Source organism: Papaver somniferum, chromosome 3, assembly GCF_003573695.1.
Source record: "Papaver somniferum cultivar HN1 chromosome 3, ASM357369v1, whole genome shotgun sequence".
In the NCBI taxonomy this organism is placed as follows: Eukaryota; Viridiplantae; Streptophyta; class Magnoliopsida; order Ranunculales; family Papaveraceae; genus Papaver; species Papaver somniferum.
In genome coordinates this window covers 151,085,168-151,107,551 of record NC_039360.1, presented here as the reverse complement: position 1 = coordinate 151,107,551, position 22,384 = coordinate 151,085,168, and the positions used below count along the sequence as shown (strand labels likewise).

The 22,384-nt window shown below is 35.1% G+C and overlaps 1 long non-coding RNA gene across 2 annotated transcripts; it reads right to left on the bottom strand.

Annotated features, from left to right (window-relative positions):
* Positions 1 to 1,027: 1,027 nt before the first annotated feature.
* On the bottom strand, positions 1,028 to 3,582 carry LOC113357678. 2 transcript variants are annotated; one of them, XR_003363822.1, is made up of 4 exons: positions 3,411 to 3,582; positions 3,245 to 3,311; positions 2,270 to 2,985; positions 1,028 to 1,633 (listed from the first exon to the last, which is right to left on the bottom strand). It is a non-coding gene; the product is annotated as an uncharacterized LOC113357678 (long non-coding RNA). The 2 variants fall into 2 exon arrangements; XR_003363821.1 differs by lacking the exon at positions 3,245 to 3,311.
* Positions 3,583 to 22,384: the final 18,802 nt, after the last annotated feature.

The window sequence follows — 22,384 nt, the reverse complement described above, 5'->3', positions numbered from 1 at the left end:
AAAATTCACGAATTCGTCTGAAGAAAAATCTCCAATTCTGTTTCTGAACGAGAGCGGAGAGAAGAAAGAGCTGAATCTGATTTGGTTTTCAGTTTCTGGTAGGTATAAAACGTTTATAAATAGGGAAGGTTAATTTCGGTATTTTTACTTTTATTAAAAATCCTGATGACGTCAGCAATCCGGGAAAATTGAAAACCAGGCCCCAAAAAAAAAAAATTCTGGGTCTAGAAATATCAAAAACGGAAAGTGTGGAGTTGAGGGTGTAAGATCCATTTTGTGGGGCTTGTATATGGTTGAACCCATATAGTAGGGGGTTCTAGTATTTTTCACTTGTGCATAATTAGTTATCAAAAATACCATCTAGTGAAGATATTGATGCAACAACGTTATGGAAGTTCGACCATGGACTAAAAGAAAATGCTTTCGGCTAGTGCTTTGACTATAGTTCCATTAAATTTTTGATAAGCTTGTATTGTATTCTGATAAGAAGAAAAGAAATGGAATTTGCAAGCCGACATTCGGATGGCATTGGGTTTATATCTCATATATTATGTATCTATATACCGTGGTAAGGTATGGTGCAAATTTGTTGTTAAAAAACAAATAAGCAAAGCTGTAGGGACTATTATTTCTAGTAGTTTTTTGAGCGGAGAGCACTTTGGTGTTTACAGTTTTCATATCCAAACGAAGACGGAAAACTGACGAGCAACTAAGTTGAAAACTGGAGTGTATCAACTCTTGAAAGGGATCCCTTTGAAAACTTAAATGATTTTAACCTCGTATGGATTGCCCGAGCAACTAAGTCTCCATATGTAACTTTGGGCATTTTAACTGCATCAAGATACCTTAACCATTAAGTCAACAAAGTTACATCAAAACAGAGAAATTTGAGACCCGTTTGAGGAGAACAGGGATATGGATCTTAGTCGAGTAAGGAGATACAATTGTCATGTAAATAAGAATGGCCAAGGAAAAACATCACAGTGATATATTAATACCAAATTATTTTTATTTTTATTTTGCAGTTACAATCTACTTTAGTATGGAAAAATTATCTGATGAGTCCAATAATGTTTTGGGGCGACCAATTAAATTACAATCTAACCGAGAGTAATAACTCAAACATGAACAGAATCATTAAGTAACGTTCTTCATTGGATCATTATTATTTTAATACACCCAAGTTTGTGTCATTTTTCCACATCTACGGACCACTACTCAGTCAATTGCACTTATCAGTTCATCCAAGACGGGCCTGCAAAAACAGTCACTATAATCCACCACCTTAACGATGGAAGGCGATAAACCATGAACGTAAGTGAGTCAATACCTGTCCAACAAAAATAAAAGGAAAATGAAGCCTTGTACATACGATCTCTTAGGCTTTAAAATAATGGCCATTGGGATATATTAACAATCAATCACATCTCAGGAGCTTCACCATAAAGGTCATCTTTTACATAGTCTACCAATCATGGTATTCCGAATCTGAATATTCCTCGCTCTAAACAAATTAAAAACTTGTCCAGTGGTATCAATTTGCATACTCCACCAATCATGGTATTTCGAATCTGAATATTCCTCTCTCTAAACAAATTAAAAACTTGTTTAGTGGTATCAAAGTCAGCTGACCCTGAAAACATGAAAATTGGCGTACTCACAACAATGTGACAAACAAACTACTAACACAATCAGTACTCAATTTATTTAAGAAACAACAGGTAAAAAACAACAGAACTCTTCCGATCCTCATATCCGACAATTGCTGGAAAGACACTCATAAAACTAATAGTGGGTTTAATGTCCATATTCATCATAGTTTTGAACAACTCCAACGCTCCTAAACATCTACCATTGATGTATACCAAGGAATCATGGTGTTCCAAGCAATAACATAACCAAGCACTCCGTGTACTAATTAAATCAACTCTAACAAACTCATCTTCCAGGAATTCATTACATGGGTTTAAAAGCATATTAGATATTGCATATTAACTGACTATTAGATGTTTGCAGCCAAAAGTAAGCAAGAAATTAGGGAACTTGTACTTCTCTAGGCATAATTCTAGCTAAAATGTAATTATAAGAACGATAATGGCTATGAAAAACTACAAAAGATGGTCTTCTGTATTGAACTCACAGAAGTATCAGTAGCACTAAACATAGTAAAGAAAAACCATGCTTCATGTGAAATTTCCCATGAACCATGACAAATCTCATTTTGTTGGAAAAAAACACACTAAAGAGTACTAAGAGCACACTGGATTACCTGATCGATATATCTTGCTTCTCTTCCCAATTGAATGAGAGTTTCTGTAACAATACACTAATTAGCTGCAATCAACCTACATATTTAGCAAAATGTTTTCACTTGCAAAATTCTTACAGATGGAAACTCTGTAAGATGGGGGTAAAAAATCAATCCTTTAAACCCATTAGCTTTTCTGCTTCAGTCACAATTTCTAAGTTCACAAATCTGAAGTCATCCTAAGAAGAAAGTTGGTGTTATAAAACACGGAGACAAACCAAATGTCTGCTTCAAAGGAAACACATGATGCATTTTTTTCATCTGGAACTACTCATAATTTGATAGTGTTATATGTAAAAACGCCATTGTCCATTGGTAAAAACAGAAATATCAGTAACTCAAGAGTGAGTAGACATGAACTTAGCCTAACTAACAAATGCAAAGTTAGAACAAAACCAACTTTAAAGAAAAAAGTTTAGTGCAGGTTTAACAATTCGCCACGCTACCATCAGTACCTAAATTTCCTTGGTGGTAAAAAAATGGAAGACCTAAATGTTAAAGTAAGTTAATAAACATGTAAGATAAAAGACCTAAATGTTATAGGATGCTCAAAAACCATGTCAGCTAGAATCTCATTCCTTCAAATGCCTGTATCTGAAGGATGTTAGGAAGATAACCTCAACTTGGTCACTCAATCATCTTTGTATTTAAATTCCCATCTGTAATGCTTCCACTACCTGAACACCAATATAAAGGTAATACATAAAACTGAAATATACAATCAAAATGGAACATATTGAACCACACCACAATCTAGTTAAACAAATGTAATTTCATGGATGGACATAATCAGATAAGTTACCTATAATTGAAACTATCAAAAAGTACCTTAAACACTCAAGACAAACAACAAATATAACTGAAATGTAAATCAAAAGGGGAATATCAATGTATTAAACTCTAATAATCAACCCAGAAAAGGTCGAAAGGAATGACCTTGCACAGGTGAAGCAACACTGGAACGGGACCAAAATTGCAAACCCTAACTTCCCTTCTTAAGTATCTAAATAACAACAATGGAATAAGAAATCTAGGGCTTGATAACGAAAAATCAAAACCCAAAATTGGGAGAAAGATATAGGAACCTTAATTAGAGTCGTACCTGGAATAAATCGATCGGTTGGACTGATTTCTCGATACACCTAGGTTTATGAGAATCCATTACGTTTCGTATTTAGTGAGCTTCAATTTGAAACGGTTGGGACATTGATTTCGTCTTCTTTCTTCCGTTTTATTCAGGAATGAACGACCAGGGAGAGAATCAGAGAAATGTGAATAGGTAACTACGTGGAACAATCTCGATAGCATCTTGCAGCGCCAAACTGTATCCCCATTTAGATGAATCACGACCGTTCTTTTTATGTCCAAAATGTAGATAACCGTCTATATAGAAAAACACCATTGTTCCTTATAATATAGATATGTATAGAAATGTAAGATGCAAAAACAATGATTCAATGAACTTGGAAAGCGAGGTTTGGAAACTGATGTCGTATTCTAAGGTTGGACTGAGAGCAAGTCTTATGGTGGAATCCATCCATCTTCCATCTTCCATGCCACCTCAACACTTGGAATTGTGGATGGAAGCGCAAGTGTAATAGTGGAATAGTAGAAACGCTATTCTTAATGGAGCTAAAAAAACGCAATTAAGACTGGAGCTAAAAAAACGCAATTAAGAATGGAGCTTTTTTTTCAGCCGTTAGATTTCAACAACTCATTTTAAATCTACGGATAAAAAACGCAATTCTTAATGGCTTTTTTTTAGCACCAATCTTATTTGCGTTTAGCGCTATTCTTATTGGCGTTTAGATGGATTCCACGAACCCTTCCACCAAACCATGGAACCCTCCTTGGATTTTTTGTGGAAAGCCACAACTTGGAAGCCACTAGACTTGACATTCCATGGTTTTTCCACACTTGGAATATGTTGGATTCCACCATAAGACTTGCTCTGATTAGACTGAGATTTCGTTCTATCTTTTTTTAAGTTTTGACAAGAAGTGAAGTACACCTTGGCTAAGAGCATCTCCAACACAAGGTGTAAAAAATTCTATGTGGCTTTTTAATTTAGTCCTTTTATTTATGTGGTCTACACCTAGAGTAAATATAGGACCTCACATCTAAAAAACATTTCCAACAGTAAAGAATTTTTTAAAGAAATATAGTTAAGAATATGACGTGGAGGTGGAGCGGGAGATGTAGATAAAACTTTCTTGAACACCTTCATATTTAGTAATTGGTCCCTCCTAATTTGTAGGAACCCACTGTTGGAGATGGATTTATGCCAAACGGGGATCTAAAATCCTATGTGTCACTTAAAAAACAAGATTCATCCTCTGTTGGAGATGCTCTAAGGCGATTCCATAAGGGTGCCGAACTTGACGTGATCCGGAATGGACGAGCTACCCGGATGAAAATTTGAAACTGATATACGACTTGACGCAAGAGCATGGAGTATATCACAGGCTAAGTAAAAAATTTAACTGCCCAGCTTTAGGACAATCTTGAATCCAGGAACGATTAAACTTTAGTTTAATGACACTGTCAATTAGTTTCATTTAATTTAGTTTATGTCATTTAAATTATCTATAATCGTTTAATTTAATCTATTAACTTTTTTTTCGGAAACGAGGCGAACTTCAGAAAATGTATTGATAATTCCGATTTTGGAAAACGGAAACCTTACAGTAGTTTTCGAGCATCATAACACATTCATCAAATCTATTGTATCTCCACCAGTTCTTGAACAATTCTATCCTTACAAACATAAAAACCATTTCTAAATTCCCAGAGGACCAAGCAACATCAACGGGCCAAATTGATTTTGAAACAAAATCGGATCACTGCACAAAGCAATGACTGGATCAGGTCTAACCCAGTGTTATCAAGAACATGTACATTCAAGTAACATGAACTAAAGTTTTTAAGATAACAATATTTACATAAATCAAAGTGACAGGAAACAGAGTAATCAAAGTGACAGGAAACAGAGTAACATGGGTCTTTTGAATAGGTCTTTAGTAGTCTGAATCGGGATGAATCAGACCAAATCGGATTTGGAGTCTTGGTAGCAGTTGTGGTAGTTTAGGAACTTGTTGATGATCTTGGTCTAGTTGTTGTTATTGTCTTTGTTTCCTTGGTTGTACAGATGATGTTCTTGTTGCAGTTAGATTTAGTTTCTCGCCCATTTTCTTCCACTTGAGAAGATTTTCAACTGATGAAGAAAAACAAACACAAAGATAAACCATAACAATCCAAAAAGTAAGAAAAAAAGATAATCTCTTGTAACTATTTCTGAAATCAATAAGGAAATCAGAAGAAGAAAATAAGAGATATAAACAAAATAAGGTACTAATAGATCTAAAAATAAAAATCATTTGTGATTTGAATCTAAAAATAGTAGGATTCAAACCCAAAACTGAACAAAAGTACTAGAAAATAGCAAATAGGGAAGATTAAACAAAGTTAGACAACGAGTTGAGCTTCCTTGCTCAGATTTGCTCCAATGGAGCCGATCTGGGCTGGGGAAGAGTTTGGCTGCCAGGGTTTGAAATTTTTTCAGAGGAGAAGTTTTTTCTAAAGAGAGAGAAGAGTTTCTTTATCTAAAAGAAGTTTCAGAGAAGAGGTTTAATCTATTAACATGTAAAGCAACAAATGAAATTAACTAGAACTAACAATTATATTTACTAAACCAACTACTACATTTATAGTAAAAAATGGAAAGCGGTAAATTCAGGTTGATGCGGTGATTACAGTTCAAAATTTTGAATTCTTAATTGACTTTATTAACTTATTGTGATCTTAGAATAAATTTGTTTTGCGCACTTTAGCAACATAGAAATCGAGAGGAGTAACAGGATGCTAAAGAGAGAAGAAGTGATTAGAGAACTCTTGTGAATTATGGCCATTCTAATTGCCTGTCTATGCAAAATTGGTCATGCTATTTTGCTAAAATGTAAGACTTGTCTGTTGTGCACCATTAATAAGATTTATCGTGTTTAACATATACAGTAATGACCTGACCGTCTACCTATATTGTCCTTACTTAGCCACTACAACCATCCAACAACAACAAAAATTAACAGGCTTCGGTCCAATCATCCAGCACTAGATTTTCGGGAGTCATTCATCCTTAAATTGCTCTCCGCCCAACACGTCAAACTTTCGCTTTTTCCAGTTATAGAGCCAATTGTGCTGAAGAAGGCCTCAGTGTAAGTTTAAGATATATAATTGGTTATAGTCTATTTGCTCAATTATTTTCAAATCATGGGTGTTACACATATAATCTACAAAGAGCAACATCTTTCACCATGTTAGAGCACTGCTCAGGCGAACTCCCAAGTTTAGCTATCTCAATGTTGTTGTCAATGTTAGTAGCGCAAACTGTATCTTGATTTCTTATCTATTAAAGTCAAGTCTTGGACTAGGATTAGAGTATGGTAGTTGAGTGTCATACATCACTGAATAAACCCTCGAAGATTGAAGACTGGAGATGAAACGAAGATATTTAGAGAACTTCATCGACAAAGAGGTATGAGAAAACCGAGTCACCCTATTTACTCGCGGCATTACCATTCTATCTGTATGAAACTATGTCGTATAACTTCTAGTAAATTTAATATTGTAAATAAAAAGTTTCAAGTCAATATTTTCTTGTTAAACATCTCGAAATTGATCAAGCAATGGATGTTCATAGATCCTTAACAATCCTTAAGAACAATTTATTGTTCAAGAACTATTTTTGGTTCAAGAACTATTTTTGAAATTTCCCAAGCAATGATATATCTATGGTGATTGTGAATGTTTCAAAACATGAAAACGAAGTTTTCAGAACTACTGAAAACTGGATATAGGTTAGGTATGCATACATTGTACGCGTACCTTAGACACCTGAGTTCCGAAATGCAGGTAGTTACGTATATCGAGTCTGGCGTACCCTAAGGTTATGAATTTCGTAAACTGGGGAGGCACGCACATCCTAAAAGCCTGAGTTCGTGAACAACTTAAGGTTATACGTACCCTAGCTCCCAGAATTCACGAACTGGTTCATAGGTACGGGTACCCCTACACATACCTACCCAGTACGAATTAAGCATATGCTCATAAACAATTTTTATAAATATGTTTGACATTGCTAAAACTCTCATAAAAACCTCTAAGACATATTTGATCACTAAATTACGTGGTCTTTGTGATTCATGATTAAAGTATTAAGTGTTCAAATGAACATGATTATGCGTATATGTTCATATGGCATACTTTCCATGAACTATCATTATACACGGTTCCAAAACCCTGGACTATAATGTATATTCTTATATGTAATTTCAAGACAAACTCCTCACATGCTTACATGAACTCCAAACAAGAGTTCCATCCAAACAACGAAAGTATTTGCCTGATTCTCAAGTTATCTTAGCTTGAATTCAAAGCAACCTCTAGTCTGGAAAGTCTATAAATAGAGAGACTCAAACAACTACAAAATTCAACCCCTGACACTTTGTATCCTAGTTGTTTGCTAGAGTCGTCCTCTATTGACCTAGTTTTCCTCTAATAAACATAATTAGGTTTACGACTTAAAGACTTCACTTAGGGATACGTGGAACCAGGTCCGAGTATCTTTACCTTGACAGTTCATGCATCTTGATCTCGTTCTTGTTGAACTTCGAGACTCTTGATTTCTCATATCAGGAACGATATGGATAGAAATCACAAAGTTCTCTTCGCCTCAGACTTTGTGATTTCCAAATATATCTTAAACTATTTTTTGTTGATCATTTTAAGATTGTTCTTGAGAGGTGGTTAGTAATCAAGGCTTCTCAGATAACTGAGTGTAAGTGCTCCATATTTGTGAGGTTTGCTAGCTTTGTCTATTGCAAACGGATTTCCAAGCCCTGGTCTAAAAAATCTAAATGCAGATCAAATAGGTTTATCTGTTAGAGGCAGATTGGTATCAAAAGTTTTCACGAGGCTGAAGCAACTCTTAGGCTGTAAAGGACATCATCTAAGGGAATCAATTGCGTAAGGCCTTGCAAGGTTCAAGATACATAAGGGGAACGACTGCAGCTGAATTGCTTGAAGGGTTAATTCGGTCTCAACTACATTCCAGTCCGAAGTCTGATAGTATGCTAGTGTTTGTAGCCGCTTAATACAGTTTCGTGTTCAAAGTTGGAGAAAGTGCCGGGGTTTTTCTGCAGGTTTAGTTTTCCTCGTTAATAAAACTTCTGGTGTCTTGTGTTTTTCCTTTTCAGCATTATATTGTTTATCTTTATAATAAGATTACATAAGTAATACATATATCAATCTAAGTAGTTTAAATATTTATTAATTGTGATCGATTACGAGTGTAGTTTTTGTAGAATTTGTATCTTGAAAGATAGATAACAAGTCTCTTACTTGGCAGAATTCGGATCCTCTTGATTTGGATACAACTATTGATCTTGGATACTGATTTGTGAGATCTTCCTAAATATTTTACACAATTAGGTTCATGAACTTGGTTGTCTAGATATATCGATTTTATTAGGTATTGTCCATACAAGTTGTCGAACGAAAAAGTTGGTGGTGTACTTGGTACCTTCTCCTTTCGACACAATGTTATACTTGGAGTTGTACAATTGTTATTATAAAAGTTTAGTGAGAGATTAGAAGAAATTTGTGTGAGATTATTTGAGGTGTAGATAATGAAAAGACGAGGGTACCCAAATACACCACAATATTTTATTTATCAACCTATAAGTCCTCTTCCGAATATGATCGTCTATGGACAGAGTCGAGATAATACGACAATTCGGTTCACACTTCTTCTAATCGTTTATGGATACGAGATCGAGACAATACGACAACAATATCACTTGCGTGATTGATTATGGATACAAGCTCGAGACGATACAACAACAAAGTGTGTACTTGATAATAAGTTCGGTAATAACCGAAACTCTATAGGATCACTATCAAGTATTACAGAGTTAACGTACTTGTGTATTTTACTTAATTATAATAAAAATTATAATGCGGAAAACAAAGTAAAATACACAACAAGATTTTGTTAACCAGGAAATCGCAAATGCAGAAAAACCCCAGGACCTAGTCCAGTTTTGAATACTCTCAGAATTAAGCCGTTGTACAAAATCTAAACCAACTTCGTATAGTTGAGACCAAGCAGACTACCCCTAGCTACTTAGTTCTCTCAGTATCTTTTTGCCTTCGAATTCTAGAGTCACGCACGTGAATAGCAAGTCATTTGGATCGTATTCCAAACAACAAAGGAAGAATCTGTTTGGTAACCACTCTAATCAATCTTTATACAAGATAATGATGAGTTGTTGACAAAGGCTCTTATGTTTAATCTAATAAACTCATTTGTCTGGTTAGATCAATTCAAACAAGGACTACTGAAATAGCCAAGTCTAGATTCACACTTAATCAATATAGATCTCAAAGAGAAATGTAGAAAATGTCGATCTCATGCAACTAATCAATCAGATTTATCAAAGATAAATCGATTCTAGTTGGATCTCATCCGATCAAGGTTTTTGCATTAAATCCACAAGATACGAAAACTAATAAGAACTCTTCTTCATCTTCAGATCTTCTATTGCCTTCAAATACCTGCACAACACCACTTGAATATCTTGTGATCTATCACACACAGAACGAAGTCTGTTAACAATGGATTATCACAAGATATCTTTAGATCTAACAACAGTTCTAAAGATCTCATCGATACTTTGATATAGTCTGAGTGAATCTTATATCATAAGAGAATATTCTCAAGAATAAACAAACTAGGTGAAATCAAAGTTTCAACAATCGCTAGTCAATCAAATCGGAAACTAATAACACTGATATTATCTAGTTTCCCACCAACGGTACTCGTAAAGCTTCTTGATCACACAGAAGTCTTTAAACAAGCGGTCGTAAGAGATTTCACCTAATTAGGATATTGTCCTCTCCCATTAGACGGCTCCACCAGAAACAACAAGAAATGAAGTTTGCTTGGATCTTAGGATAGTTTGCTAGAAATGCAAACTTAGGTATTTATAGACCAAGTATGTTTGGACACCAAGGAATTTCCAAAACCGAAAATATTCTCAAGATACACAATGAATGCCCAAATTCAGTTTTCCTAATTCCAATAAATGTTGGTCCAATATTTCTGAAATGTCTCATTGAAAATCTCCAATTAGTAAATGCACATTACTATTTTTTATTCTCTATATCTATACGTTAATTGATGGTAATTAAAACATATAAAACCAACACTACAAGAAAACATGGTACTAGCGATGAAAATCCTGACGACGCATGGAATTTCGTCGCTATATATAATAAACAACGACAATTAAAAATCTCGTCGCCAAATAATAATTTCAGCGACAAGTTGAAAAATTCGTAGCAAAGATGGTCTCTAAATCATATAAACGTCGGCCGAGTTTAATGTGGTAGCTAAATCTTATGAACAACGACCTAAATTAATATCATAGCCAAAATTATATATTGGCGACGATATTAGTGGTTGCTAAAAGACAATTTTAGGGACGTAATTCAGTTACGTCGCCGAAGGGTTTACTTTTAGCGATGAGTTAGACTGACATTTAGACACATCGAGCTATGGGTTTTCTTCTTGGAGCTAATCCTCCGGGTCGTGTCACTCTTTAGAAATGAATGAGACTACCAATTTGGGATAATTTTCCCCTACTATGTGGGTCTTTCAACCCTCCTTCACTCTAAATACTACCATACAATCCTTTAGGCGAAAGAGTGGTCAAGAAGTGAACACTAGACGACATACGATCAGCCGTTTCCAAAAAAATTTTATTGTATATAGCACACTATTTTTCGTTTCAAGTTAAAACATCAAATTCTTTTAATCATTAAATTTAACATTCTAAAAGCTTTTAAAAGCCACCAAATTCTTTACCAATATAAATTTTTTTTAGAAAGGCGTCTCCATAGTAGCTTCCCCCGTTCATATGGGTAGTCTGTTCACAATGGATACAGCTCATGCTCTTAAACTATGGACCCCCTTAAAACCATGTCATATCTTAATCCGGAATCTTTTTTAACACCTACCGAAAATTAGAACACCACTCCCAAAACACGATCTCATCATATCCCCTCTTTCACCTCCCGTGAAACTGATTTCATATCTCCATTATCTCTCTTAACTGCTAAAAAACGCGATCTCGTATTCTAGAATCTCCTCAGTCCTCCCTCTATTCACTCATTTATCATTCGAATTTTAGGGTTTGAATTCCATTCTCTCGATCACAAAATAAAAATAGAAATCAGAGTTTTAGTTTGGGTTTCTATCTTCGTCTCTCCTTCTGTTTCTCAACCGAAACTCATCTTCTCTAGATTTAATAAAATCAATGAATTGAGAAGAGGATTCTGCTATGGATAATTAGATGCTTGGCTTAAAGAGGTAATGGGTTTTCTTTGATTTCATTTTCGAATTGAAATTAGGGTTGCTTTACCGAATTGATTTGTTGAATAAGCTTGCAAATGATGATGAATTTCCTTGAAATCGAGGAAGATGCAACAAACAATCATCATGGACTCATGTTTAACAGGTCGATAGTGTGCAATTTTAAATTGGGGTTTTGAACAAAATTGGGGATTTCTTCCTAACTTGTGTATAATCTCTAATTCATGATATGAAGTGAGGTGTTAATTCTTTTCAATCATGATACTATGTTTAATGTCTAATTCATTCAAATTAGTTTCATGGGTAGTAGTGAATTAGATTTTTTTTTTTTTTTTGGGTCTAGAGAATAGGAGTATGAGATGGATCCATGAAGAAAAAGAAGAATCATATAAATGTTGAAAAGGGTGATTGTTATTCTGAAGCCTTTTCAATCTACTGCGAATGACATCGTATATGAGCGGTTTTTTCAATTGTTCTGAATCGAAGATTTAAGTAATGCGAGAATCTTACCAAGGTAAAATCAATTTTTGAATTCTGTTTAAGTCACATGTATTTCGTAGTTTGGAACCTTTAACAGTTACTGGTTTTTATTTCTTTACAGTGTCAATTAGGTTGATGGATAATCAGATCATACGAATGGATAAAGTAATGCCCCTCTCTTTTATTCCATATACTAGTGGTCGGATAATAAGAGTCAGATAAACAGGTAGCCTTTCTGGTTGTCATTCCTTGATTAAGGTTGAAATGCTCTTCTGATTATAATTTCATATGTTTGTTAAGTATGTCAGCGTCTTGTATGAATTTATTTGAGCCATACTTTCACCATTGAATTTAGTTTATCATTATGCAAAGATTCACTTTGACAAGATTCTAATGTGATAAATTCTATGAATACAGTCACCTGATTTCTACCCTACATATGCATACCATGTTTCAACAGCTAGCTATAAGCATAGTAGGCTAGTACGGATGGAAATTAAATTAATTAATCTTGTTTTAGTGTTGTGTTTTCAACCTTGTTCTGAACTGTTATATGAATTTAATATGTGATCCACCTTGAATATACATATTGCCTCCTTTTTTTGGATTCTTATCTAAGTTATACCAGGTCGTGGAATGTTTCTTTGTACGCAGATTTGACCAAATGCCACCACGCAATAGACTAAAGAATAAATGGGTGTTGTTTGTTGTTTTGAATACTTGATTTTCCTTTTAAACTATTGGATTTAGTTAAACTAGTTCCTTCCGACTCATGGAGTTCTGTTCTCTTTGCACTGTATGAAGCTCGTCATGTTTGATAGTTTATTTCTAGATAGCTCGACTCATGCTATAAACCCAACATTTTTTCTCCATTTTGTTTTTGTTGGATTGGTAAAATTTTGTTTCCATGTTTTACGTTTTCCTACAATTCATGTGGCATTGGTTGTATATTTTTTTGAAGCTGTGAAAATCATCGAGCGTTTGTTGTTCATTTTATGTTTTGATTCAAGTTATATTTGTTTTGTTATTGAATTTAATGTGTATTTTACATTTGTTCCTTCAGCTGAGAAGTACTCAAATCTATTGGATGTCAAGTCGTGGGATTTGGGTTGACAAGTCAAATAAGTCAAAGCTTGAGGATACTCTGAGGAGTGCGCGAAGGGGATGCCTTTCATGAGGAATGCGTAGGTAGCACTACCAAGATTTTCTACTGCCACATTGGTGTTATTGTATACCAAACCGTTGCTGCATTTGAACAAGTACCATGGCTACTGCTTGTACCTGCAACAGCTGTGACATCGTGTTTTTACATGACTAGCTCGTGGGAAACGACAGCTACGACTCGTAAGGTGATATGTCTTCTAAGATGCATTTGTAGGGCTAGAACTTCTCCATCTCCTACATATCACCTCATTATGCTTTTTGCACTATTTTTTTTATTCGTTTCAGATGTGGCTAGGCACAACATTTGGTGCTTTACATTCTTATTGCGGGCAAAATATCCTTTGCAGATGTTGTGGTGAAAGAAGATGTCCTGATTGAGTTAGATCAAGATAATTGTGGCGTTGTGATTGGCTCTGCAATGGGTGGAATGAAGGTGACTTCTTGTACATTTAATTGTTGTTACTTGAGATTGAAGCTATAATGTTATCGTATAAGAAAACGAACCCATTTTGTATACTTTTTGCCACCGCCAATATGGGTTCTGACATGCTTGCAATGGACCTGTCATACTTTTCCCTCCATCTCCTGCACCTTTGTGATAAGTTATCTACATCATGCTAGGAAAATTAAGTTGACTTGGTGACTCTTGAGTTTCAAAGATAATGATGTAGTCGATTATGCCTTGGTTATATATATCTGTTTGTAATTTCAAAGACTTATGGTGTTTTTTAATCTCAATATTTTTCTAAGATGCAGAAGTTGATGTTATCGATTAGTGAGTCATTAATAAAAACCAATCATCAGCATTTTCTATTTTCCTTCTGTGTGTGAATTATTATTTTTCCGGTTCACAAAAATGCCTCAACATTGTACGCCAACAAAGAAAGCCTAAATGTATGGTTTAGCTACAGCAAGAATTAGTCGCTAAAAGAACATATTTTCCGACCAAAAATACTTTTCGTCACAAATAATTAAGCGAGAGAAACATGTTGTCGCTAATAACAAAAATTTTGCGACCAAATTGTATAATGTCGAGGAAACATAACCTTTCGGCCACAGGATTTGGTTTTGTCGCTGAAAGATATTTGCCGACGAAAATAAATCAAATGTCACTGTATACATTCTGCGACCTACTATTGTCGACGATTTTTGCGACAACAAATTTTGGTCGCCAAAAACACTTTGCGACGAAACACCTTGTTTTGGCGACGTTGGCATATGTCGCTGATGGCCGATTTTCTTGTAGTGAAAAAACCTTAATTAAAAGATTCTTAATTTATTTCGGCACAGGATCACCTTGAGTACCAATGAATATCTTTGAATAATAAATGATAAGAGATATTGCTCGTGTTCAAAGTATGTTGATATCTTTACACTGCAAATCCTTATTCCGTATTTACATGGATTTGCACCTTGGAATCGGTTCTACCACACTTCCAAACAAGTTTCTAATTGGTTCTACTAGACTTCCAAGACTACTATGTGATTGGTCAAACCAAGTCACAATGGTTAGTTGTGATCGGTCCTACCAAGTCACATACATGGGTTCGGATCGGTTATACCAATCACTAGGATCGGGTCTACCTAAACATGGTATCTACTTGTGATCGGCTACACCAGTCACTAGGATCGGTTGCACTAATTACAAGGATCATTCACACACACTTATGATCAGTCACACCAATTACCAAGATCGGTCACACCAATTACAAGGATCGATCATACTATCTCATGGTGATTACTTAGGATTGGTTACACCAATTACCAGGACCGGTCATACCAAATCATAAGTCTAGGTATTATGATCGGTTATACCAAGATACATAACCTGAGTTAAGATCGGTTCTACCAACTCACACATATTGGTCATCCAAAGAATATACAATGAATAGCCGGACCAATAAACCTATTGATTTCCCTTTCGATTCATGAAAGAAGTTCATTAATGTACTTCCTTTAAACAAAAGTAAAACATTGTTTCTTTGGATGAAATCTTCACCATACACCCATTCACATAATCATAAAACTATATACAAGATTATGTTGATTTCATATCTACGAAGTTCAAAAGATAAGCGTTATACTTCGTAGTCTAATTCCTTAATACTATGATCATGTCTCATCATTAGAGTATTATATACAATATGTACAGTATATACAACTTCACAGTTATGTTTTCAATATGCACGACTTGAAAGATACTTAAGAATGAAACAAGTTCAAGTCAACATTACTAACCTAAAGTGGAAGGATGATGACGTCGTTGTAGTTCGTTACTTATTCTCATTCTTCAGGTCTTCAGAGTAATACTTGTATGTCTCAACATTCCTAGACTTTCTAGTCTAACCTAAACAAAGTTGAGTCTAGTATTTAATCAAGCGACCCTGGATGAGTTTTGATACTAAAATATGACAACCAAACTCGACATACAACGCTTGGTGAGTTCAACCGAGCTATGCTCTAACGGATAAGGTGTGAGTTGAAATAAGGTTAGTGTGCGTTATGTATAGATGTGTGAAATATAACAGTTGGAGAATACTATGTCGGAACGACGAAGAATTGGCTGCAGCGGCAATAACTTGGTTGCATGATTATATTATTTTCTTAACAATCAGTATTTTAATTATTGAGTTTTATTATTTGGTTATTGGAATATAATAATAAGCAAATTTTGTTATTTACTTATCTCATTAGAATTTCCTTGAGAGCTAGTCTAACAGTAGAAGACTTCTACCTTTCAAGATCAGTGCCACCTCATCACTTGAAATAAATCGAGGAAGAAAAAATCTAATGTTGGAAGGTAAAATTATCTCCAAAACGAATTGCATTCAACATTACTTTCCCACGAAATCAATGTCATAAAGGGATAATCGAAATGACATGATTTTTTTTCTTGCTTTTGAGTTACTAATGAGATTGAGCATTAAGACGAGAGGTCAAAATGTTGGTCTCAATCTGGATATTACTCTGGCCTATGATTCCATCGCATGAGAATTCACGTTTGCGTCTTTTAGAAGGTTTCATTTTTTTGAAAAGGAATGAAGTGGTTAAAGAATTATTCTTCTTAGCTAGAATTTTAATCCTTTTGAATCGGAGTCCAACTTGTATTTTAGTAGTGGTACTGAAGTCTGTTAGTGTCAACACTTGTTATATTTGGGGTGTTGTTGAATTTTGCAAGACAAGCTGGCTGGTTGGTGGGGATTTTTTTTTATCTTTCTAGACAAGGTTAGTTTTGTAAAAAACTATTTTATTATATATGACTTGTGTATAAATAACCTAACAGTGTTATTAAGGTGTTTGAAAGGATTTCAAGGATTTTTATGGTTTTGAGATCCAGCCGTAAAAAAATTAATTACTTTGAAGTGGGAAAAAGTATGTGTTTTTTTTGATGAAGGTGGTTTAGCGATGATAAGGTTAGGAATCTTGAAAAAACAATGTTGATGAAATTACTGTGGATGCTCTCAACGGTGAATGATGAATGATCTCAATTCATGTTAGCTAAATTTCAAACTAAGACTGGTAAATTAAATAATTTACTATAGGTAGTCTTTCCTTGGCTTGGACTTAACTAATTTATGGATGACTTAATGCAAGATGTCGGACGGATAGTGGGTGACGGGAAAAGCATCTCACTTTAAAAAGATGTGATGTTACTTGATATGGCTATTTGGGCAAGGTTCCCTGACGATGAGTATATTCAGACTCATAAAGACTTGAAGGTTTCTAGCTTGATTCGTAATAATTCTTTTCATATTTCTGCTCCTAGGTTAATATATATTGATGTTGTATGGTTTCCTAGCATCACTGGTGGAGATAATTAAAGAATTTGGGTGGTGATATGTATGAGAAGTTCATCATTACCGGTGTAGTGCAAAGAATTAGATTGAAGCTGTTTGTGCTCTCATGGAAGTTAAATTTCTGAAAAAGGGTGTGATTATACAAGTTTAGCGAGAAATCAGAAAAGATTTGTGTGAGATTTTTTGAGGTGTAGATAAGGTTTGCTTTGAAATAAGGTTGGTGTGTGATATATATAGATATGTGAAACATAACCATGGAGACACTGTGATGGCCGAACGACCAAGAGTTGGCTACAGAGGCAGTAACTTGGTTGCCTAATTATATTATTTCCTCAACAATCAATATTTCAATTATTGAGTTACTTTATTTGGTTATACAAGGATAATAATAAACAAATTTGGTTATTTACTTATCCCATTAGAATTGTCTTGTCAGTAAGTCTAATAGTGCAAGACTTCCATATTCCAAGTTTGATGTCACCTTATCACCTGAAATAGATCATGGAAGAACAATTTTAATGGTGTAAGCTAAAATTAGATCCAAAACGTCATTCCAAATTGGGTTCAATGTTACTTTGTCCCACAAAATCAACCATAAGACTGAGTGCAATTCGGAATGGCGTGCAAAAGATTTTTCTTGCGTATAAGTTAGATAATACGATTGATCATTAAGAGGAGGGGTCGAAATGTTGGTCTCAAGGTGAATATCTCCCAGTCCTATGATTTCATCACCTGAAAATTCATGTTTGAGGATTTTAGACAGTTTGTTTTTCTGAAAGGGTATGCAGTGTTTAATAGAATTACTCTTCTATGCTAGAATTTTAGGTTTCTGAATAAGAGTCCAACATTTTTTTTTAAATAGTGTTGAAGCCTGGTGGTGTCATGTCCATAACATATACCTCGAGGGATCAATCAAATGTTACCTTATTTTGGAAATATAGTTTCAGGAGTTTCATCTTAGAGTTTTATGGACAAAGAACATCTTCAGGAGTGGGTTCACGCAAATATCTTTCTCTAAAAGTCATGCAAATGGTGTGGCAAAATCTTTTTAGATGCATGTATATTGTAGTTGCACCCTTACGAGTGTAATCATCAACACTATCAGCTGCCGTGGGAGAACTTTTCTTAATGGAATTTACAAGATAAGTTAGATGCTTGGAGACGAAGATATCTATCTCCCCAAACAAGGTTAGTTTGGGGTGACTATATTTGTAATACGGTTGTGTATAATGGCCTTAGAGTATTATTAAGTTGTATGAAAGGATTTCAATGATTTTTATGGTCGTGAGATCCAACTATCAAAAAGGTAATCATTTTGAAGTGGGAGAAACTATGAGTTCCATTTGATGAAGGTGGTTTAGCGATAACAAGGTTAGGAATCTTGAATAAAACAATGTTGTTGAAATTACCATGGAGACTCTCAACCGCAAAGGATAAATGGTTTAAATGCATGTTAACTAAATTTCAAATACATATGGTGATTAAACAATTTACTATATGCAGTCTTTTATTTTGCCTGGCCTTAATTAGGTTGAGGATGACTTAATGCAAGATGTCATATGGATAATGGGTGATGGGAAAGCTATCTCACTTTGAAAATATGTGTTACTATTTGACAATGTCATTTGTCCAAGGTTCCCTGACGAAGAGTATATTCAGCATCATAAAGTCTTCAAGGTTTCTGACTTGATTCATAATAGTTCTTTTCAGATTCATGCTCCTATGTTAAAATATATTGTTGTTGCGTGGTTTCTTATAATCACCGGTGGTGAAGATTACATAATTTGGCGGTGGTACGTCTGAAAAGTTCACTGTTTCTGCTTCTATATATAGAATCATATTGAATCTACTTGTACTCTCAAAGGTTTGGAATCCCGGTATTCATCCTCCAGTTTCAAGTAATTTCTTGAAAATTTTGAATAACATTTTTGCTACAAAAGATAATGTGAGAAAGAAAGGCTTTAGATTGTTTCTACGAGCTACTTTTGTTGCAATAGTCAAGGATGTGGGATTTTAAGGTATAAAAGTGCATATGATGTTGTTCGGACAAACTTGGAGAAGGTGAAATTAAGAATTCAGATGTTCACAAAAGAATGTTGATAGACGCATTTTTGTGTCTAATTTGTCCTCAATGTCCGTATTGTTGGAACTCTATTTTTGTACTAATATTGTGTTTTTATGTATTTTTAGGAAATAAACATTGTTGGAAAATTCGGCTCGAAAAGTTGATTTTGGCACCCGGAGAACAAGTGTTATTCGGACTCTCGCTTTTGGATAAGGGGTAACCTAATTACTAAGGGGCACCACCAGGTCACCCCCAAGGCATCTGCTATTCGCACCCCATTTCAGGATAGGGGGCATATCATCTTCCACATTCAAATTCGTTTTTTGGCGGGAAATTAAATTCTCAACTGGCAGAAGTTTGATCACAAAAATGAAGGGGTTACGGGTCGATTCAATGGCTGAAATTTGATAGAGAGATGTGATATAGGTTAAGGAACACATTTTGGGCAGTGGGTTCGATCGGAATTGGCTGGAAAACGCGTGATGATTCACACACCCAAAACAGAGCACGTGTATTGTAACACGAGCAAAATTAAAGTTCTTGTGTGCATGGAGGAAATCTAATAGCGTTGGAAGAGTGCTGAGACGTGGAGAAGGCTAACTAGAGCGTGCAGGATCAAATCTAACGCGTGCATGGGCTTAAAAATGGAAATTATCGTTATTTTTGGCAGCAAGGAATAATCGAATTAAAGAGAGTATATACGCAATCAATGGTCGGATTTTTGGCCTCAATTCACTATAAATGCACGTACAATTGAATCTAGCAAGTTTGGAAAGTCACTGGGAGAGAGTTAGAGCCGAGAGAATCAAAAGAAGAGGTCGACAGGCGAAGAAGTTCTGCTGCTACTCAGCCAAGAACACGAAGAACATTGTACAGTCCAGGAGAGTCGTTGACTAGTGCCGCATATTTGCGACAATTCTCAGTTCCTTTTCCGCGACTTCGGTGTTGTGCTTACAGCACTTCTAAAGTGTCGTTGTTCCCTGACGCTTTCAGTGGGTCGCAAAGAACGGTCTTAAAACGATTTTCTTCTTATTTCATCATTTGTAATCAACTTTTGAGCATTAATAAAATCTTTTGAGTATATTTCCAACACGATGAGAGGATAAATTCTTGGTGATTGAGGCAATGGAGGATCTATTCACTCATGTTTGATTGGTAATATTTTTATTTATAATTTCTTTAATTATTTACTTTATTTAATTCACTTGGATAAATATAAAAAAAAAAGAAGAATAAAATGGTTTTCTTAATTAGTTGTGAATCAGTTTGATGTTTTATGCTTAGAATAATTCTTTGATAAATCATGCTTAAGGATTACAACTTAATATTTGGACACCTTTTAAATTAAAAAGTGATTTAATAAGAAAAAGAGCTTAATAATAATTTCTGAAATATTATTTATAACCAATCAACTTGAAGTGGTAGTGAATCCTGAGCCTTAATCCTTCTAAAATCTTGACGGTACTATTAATTTCCTTCATTTATTTATTTGTTTAAATCTTAAAAAAAAAAGAGTTACCTTCACAAGTTCGAAAAGAACCCCTTTTACCACTATCTACAACAACATTTGAAAATACATCAAATTTTTGGCGCCGCTGCCGGGGACCTGTGCTTAGGTAGAATTTTTTTTTTAGGTTTATTATTATTTATTTATTTTCCTTTTTACGTTTCTTTTTGTCTTTGATTTGCAGGTTCGAAGTGGAGTACTAAGGACCTTGGAAGGAAAAGCTTAAAGCGAAAGGAGCGAAAGAGGAATTTTTTTTTGTTTTATATATAGAAAAGAGAGAAAAAAAAAAGAGAAATTTTTGTATTTTTTTTTAGGTTATTTTTCTTTTTCTTTTGCACTTTACTTTATTTGGACTTTGGACTGGACTTTTGGACTTTATTATTATTATTTTTTTTTAAACCCTACGGAAGGGTAGTTAAATACAAACTGTGTGCAGGGAAGGACGGTGATTACAATATCACCTCGGCCCCTCGGGTTCGCACACGGCATAGGAGTCATGGCCCGAGTCGACGATAACGGTTCATCCCCCGTCTGGTACGGGAGGTAAGTCCAATCGAAACACTCGCGAATCTCCTGTAAGCGAGTTACTGTATTCCTTAAGGTGATCATTGATTGAGGACGAATTTGGACTGTCTTTATTTTCCTAGTAAAGGGCAAGGCCTGGCCTAAACAAGATAAGGGTTCGGATTTCATCACCGCTCCCTTCTTGCCCGCTTTAGGAGAACAAAACCTAACGCGAACCCAAGCTTTAAAATCTGATTAGAAAGAGACCTATAGGGTATCGAGCTTGTTAGGAAAAATTTTCGAAGGATATTGGTTATTCTTTTAGCATACTTCGAAGTTCATGACGGTTTCTGTGAGTTGAATGCGTGAATGCGCCGCCTTGTACTGCGGTGAGGCCTTGGGTATCAAAGCTCGACTGAGCTTCCCTCGCCTCAATTCAACTTACTTTGACTCGGATTGATTCCAGAGGGGTTTGCTTAAATTGTAACGAATTCCCTTTCGAAAGATAGAAGCTGGTCTAGAAACAATCTAAGTGAGCCATCATGCTTGTTGTTTGCTAGAAATCTCTAGGTTTGCTGTGGTAAAGTCGAGTCAGCCTGCTGTGTGATTGCTAGAACCTTCCTGTTAGGATTTTTATTTCTTTTTGATTTTTTTTAGTGTATGCCCGATTTTGTTAATAGGGCTTGGAAAAGAGATACTCTAGGTCGATTGATTAGCGAAAAACCTAGTAGTTCTTTTGATATAAGCAGGGAGCTCGAAGATTGTTATTTTGAGAGCCCTGTTTTTGGAAACTTCAGTTTTGAGAATTTATCTCTAAGTGAAAAAAGTACCCCTAGTACTCCAGTTGTGCCAACGATGGCAACTTTGAAAGATTACATGTTCCCAACTAGGACCAACCGAGCTTCGTGCATTAAATTGCCAGCCACTACGGCTAATTTCGAGATAAAACCTAGTATTCTCCAGATGATCCCTATATTCTTAGGAAAAGATGATGAGAACCCTTATTTCCATATTAGGGACTTTGAGGAAATTTGCGGGACAATTAGAATAAAAGACCTTACTGATGAAGTCTTGAAACTTAAGATGTTTCCCTTTTCCTTGAGAGATAAAGCCAAGACCTGGCTGAACA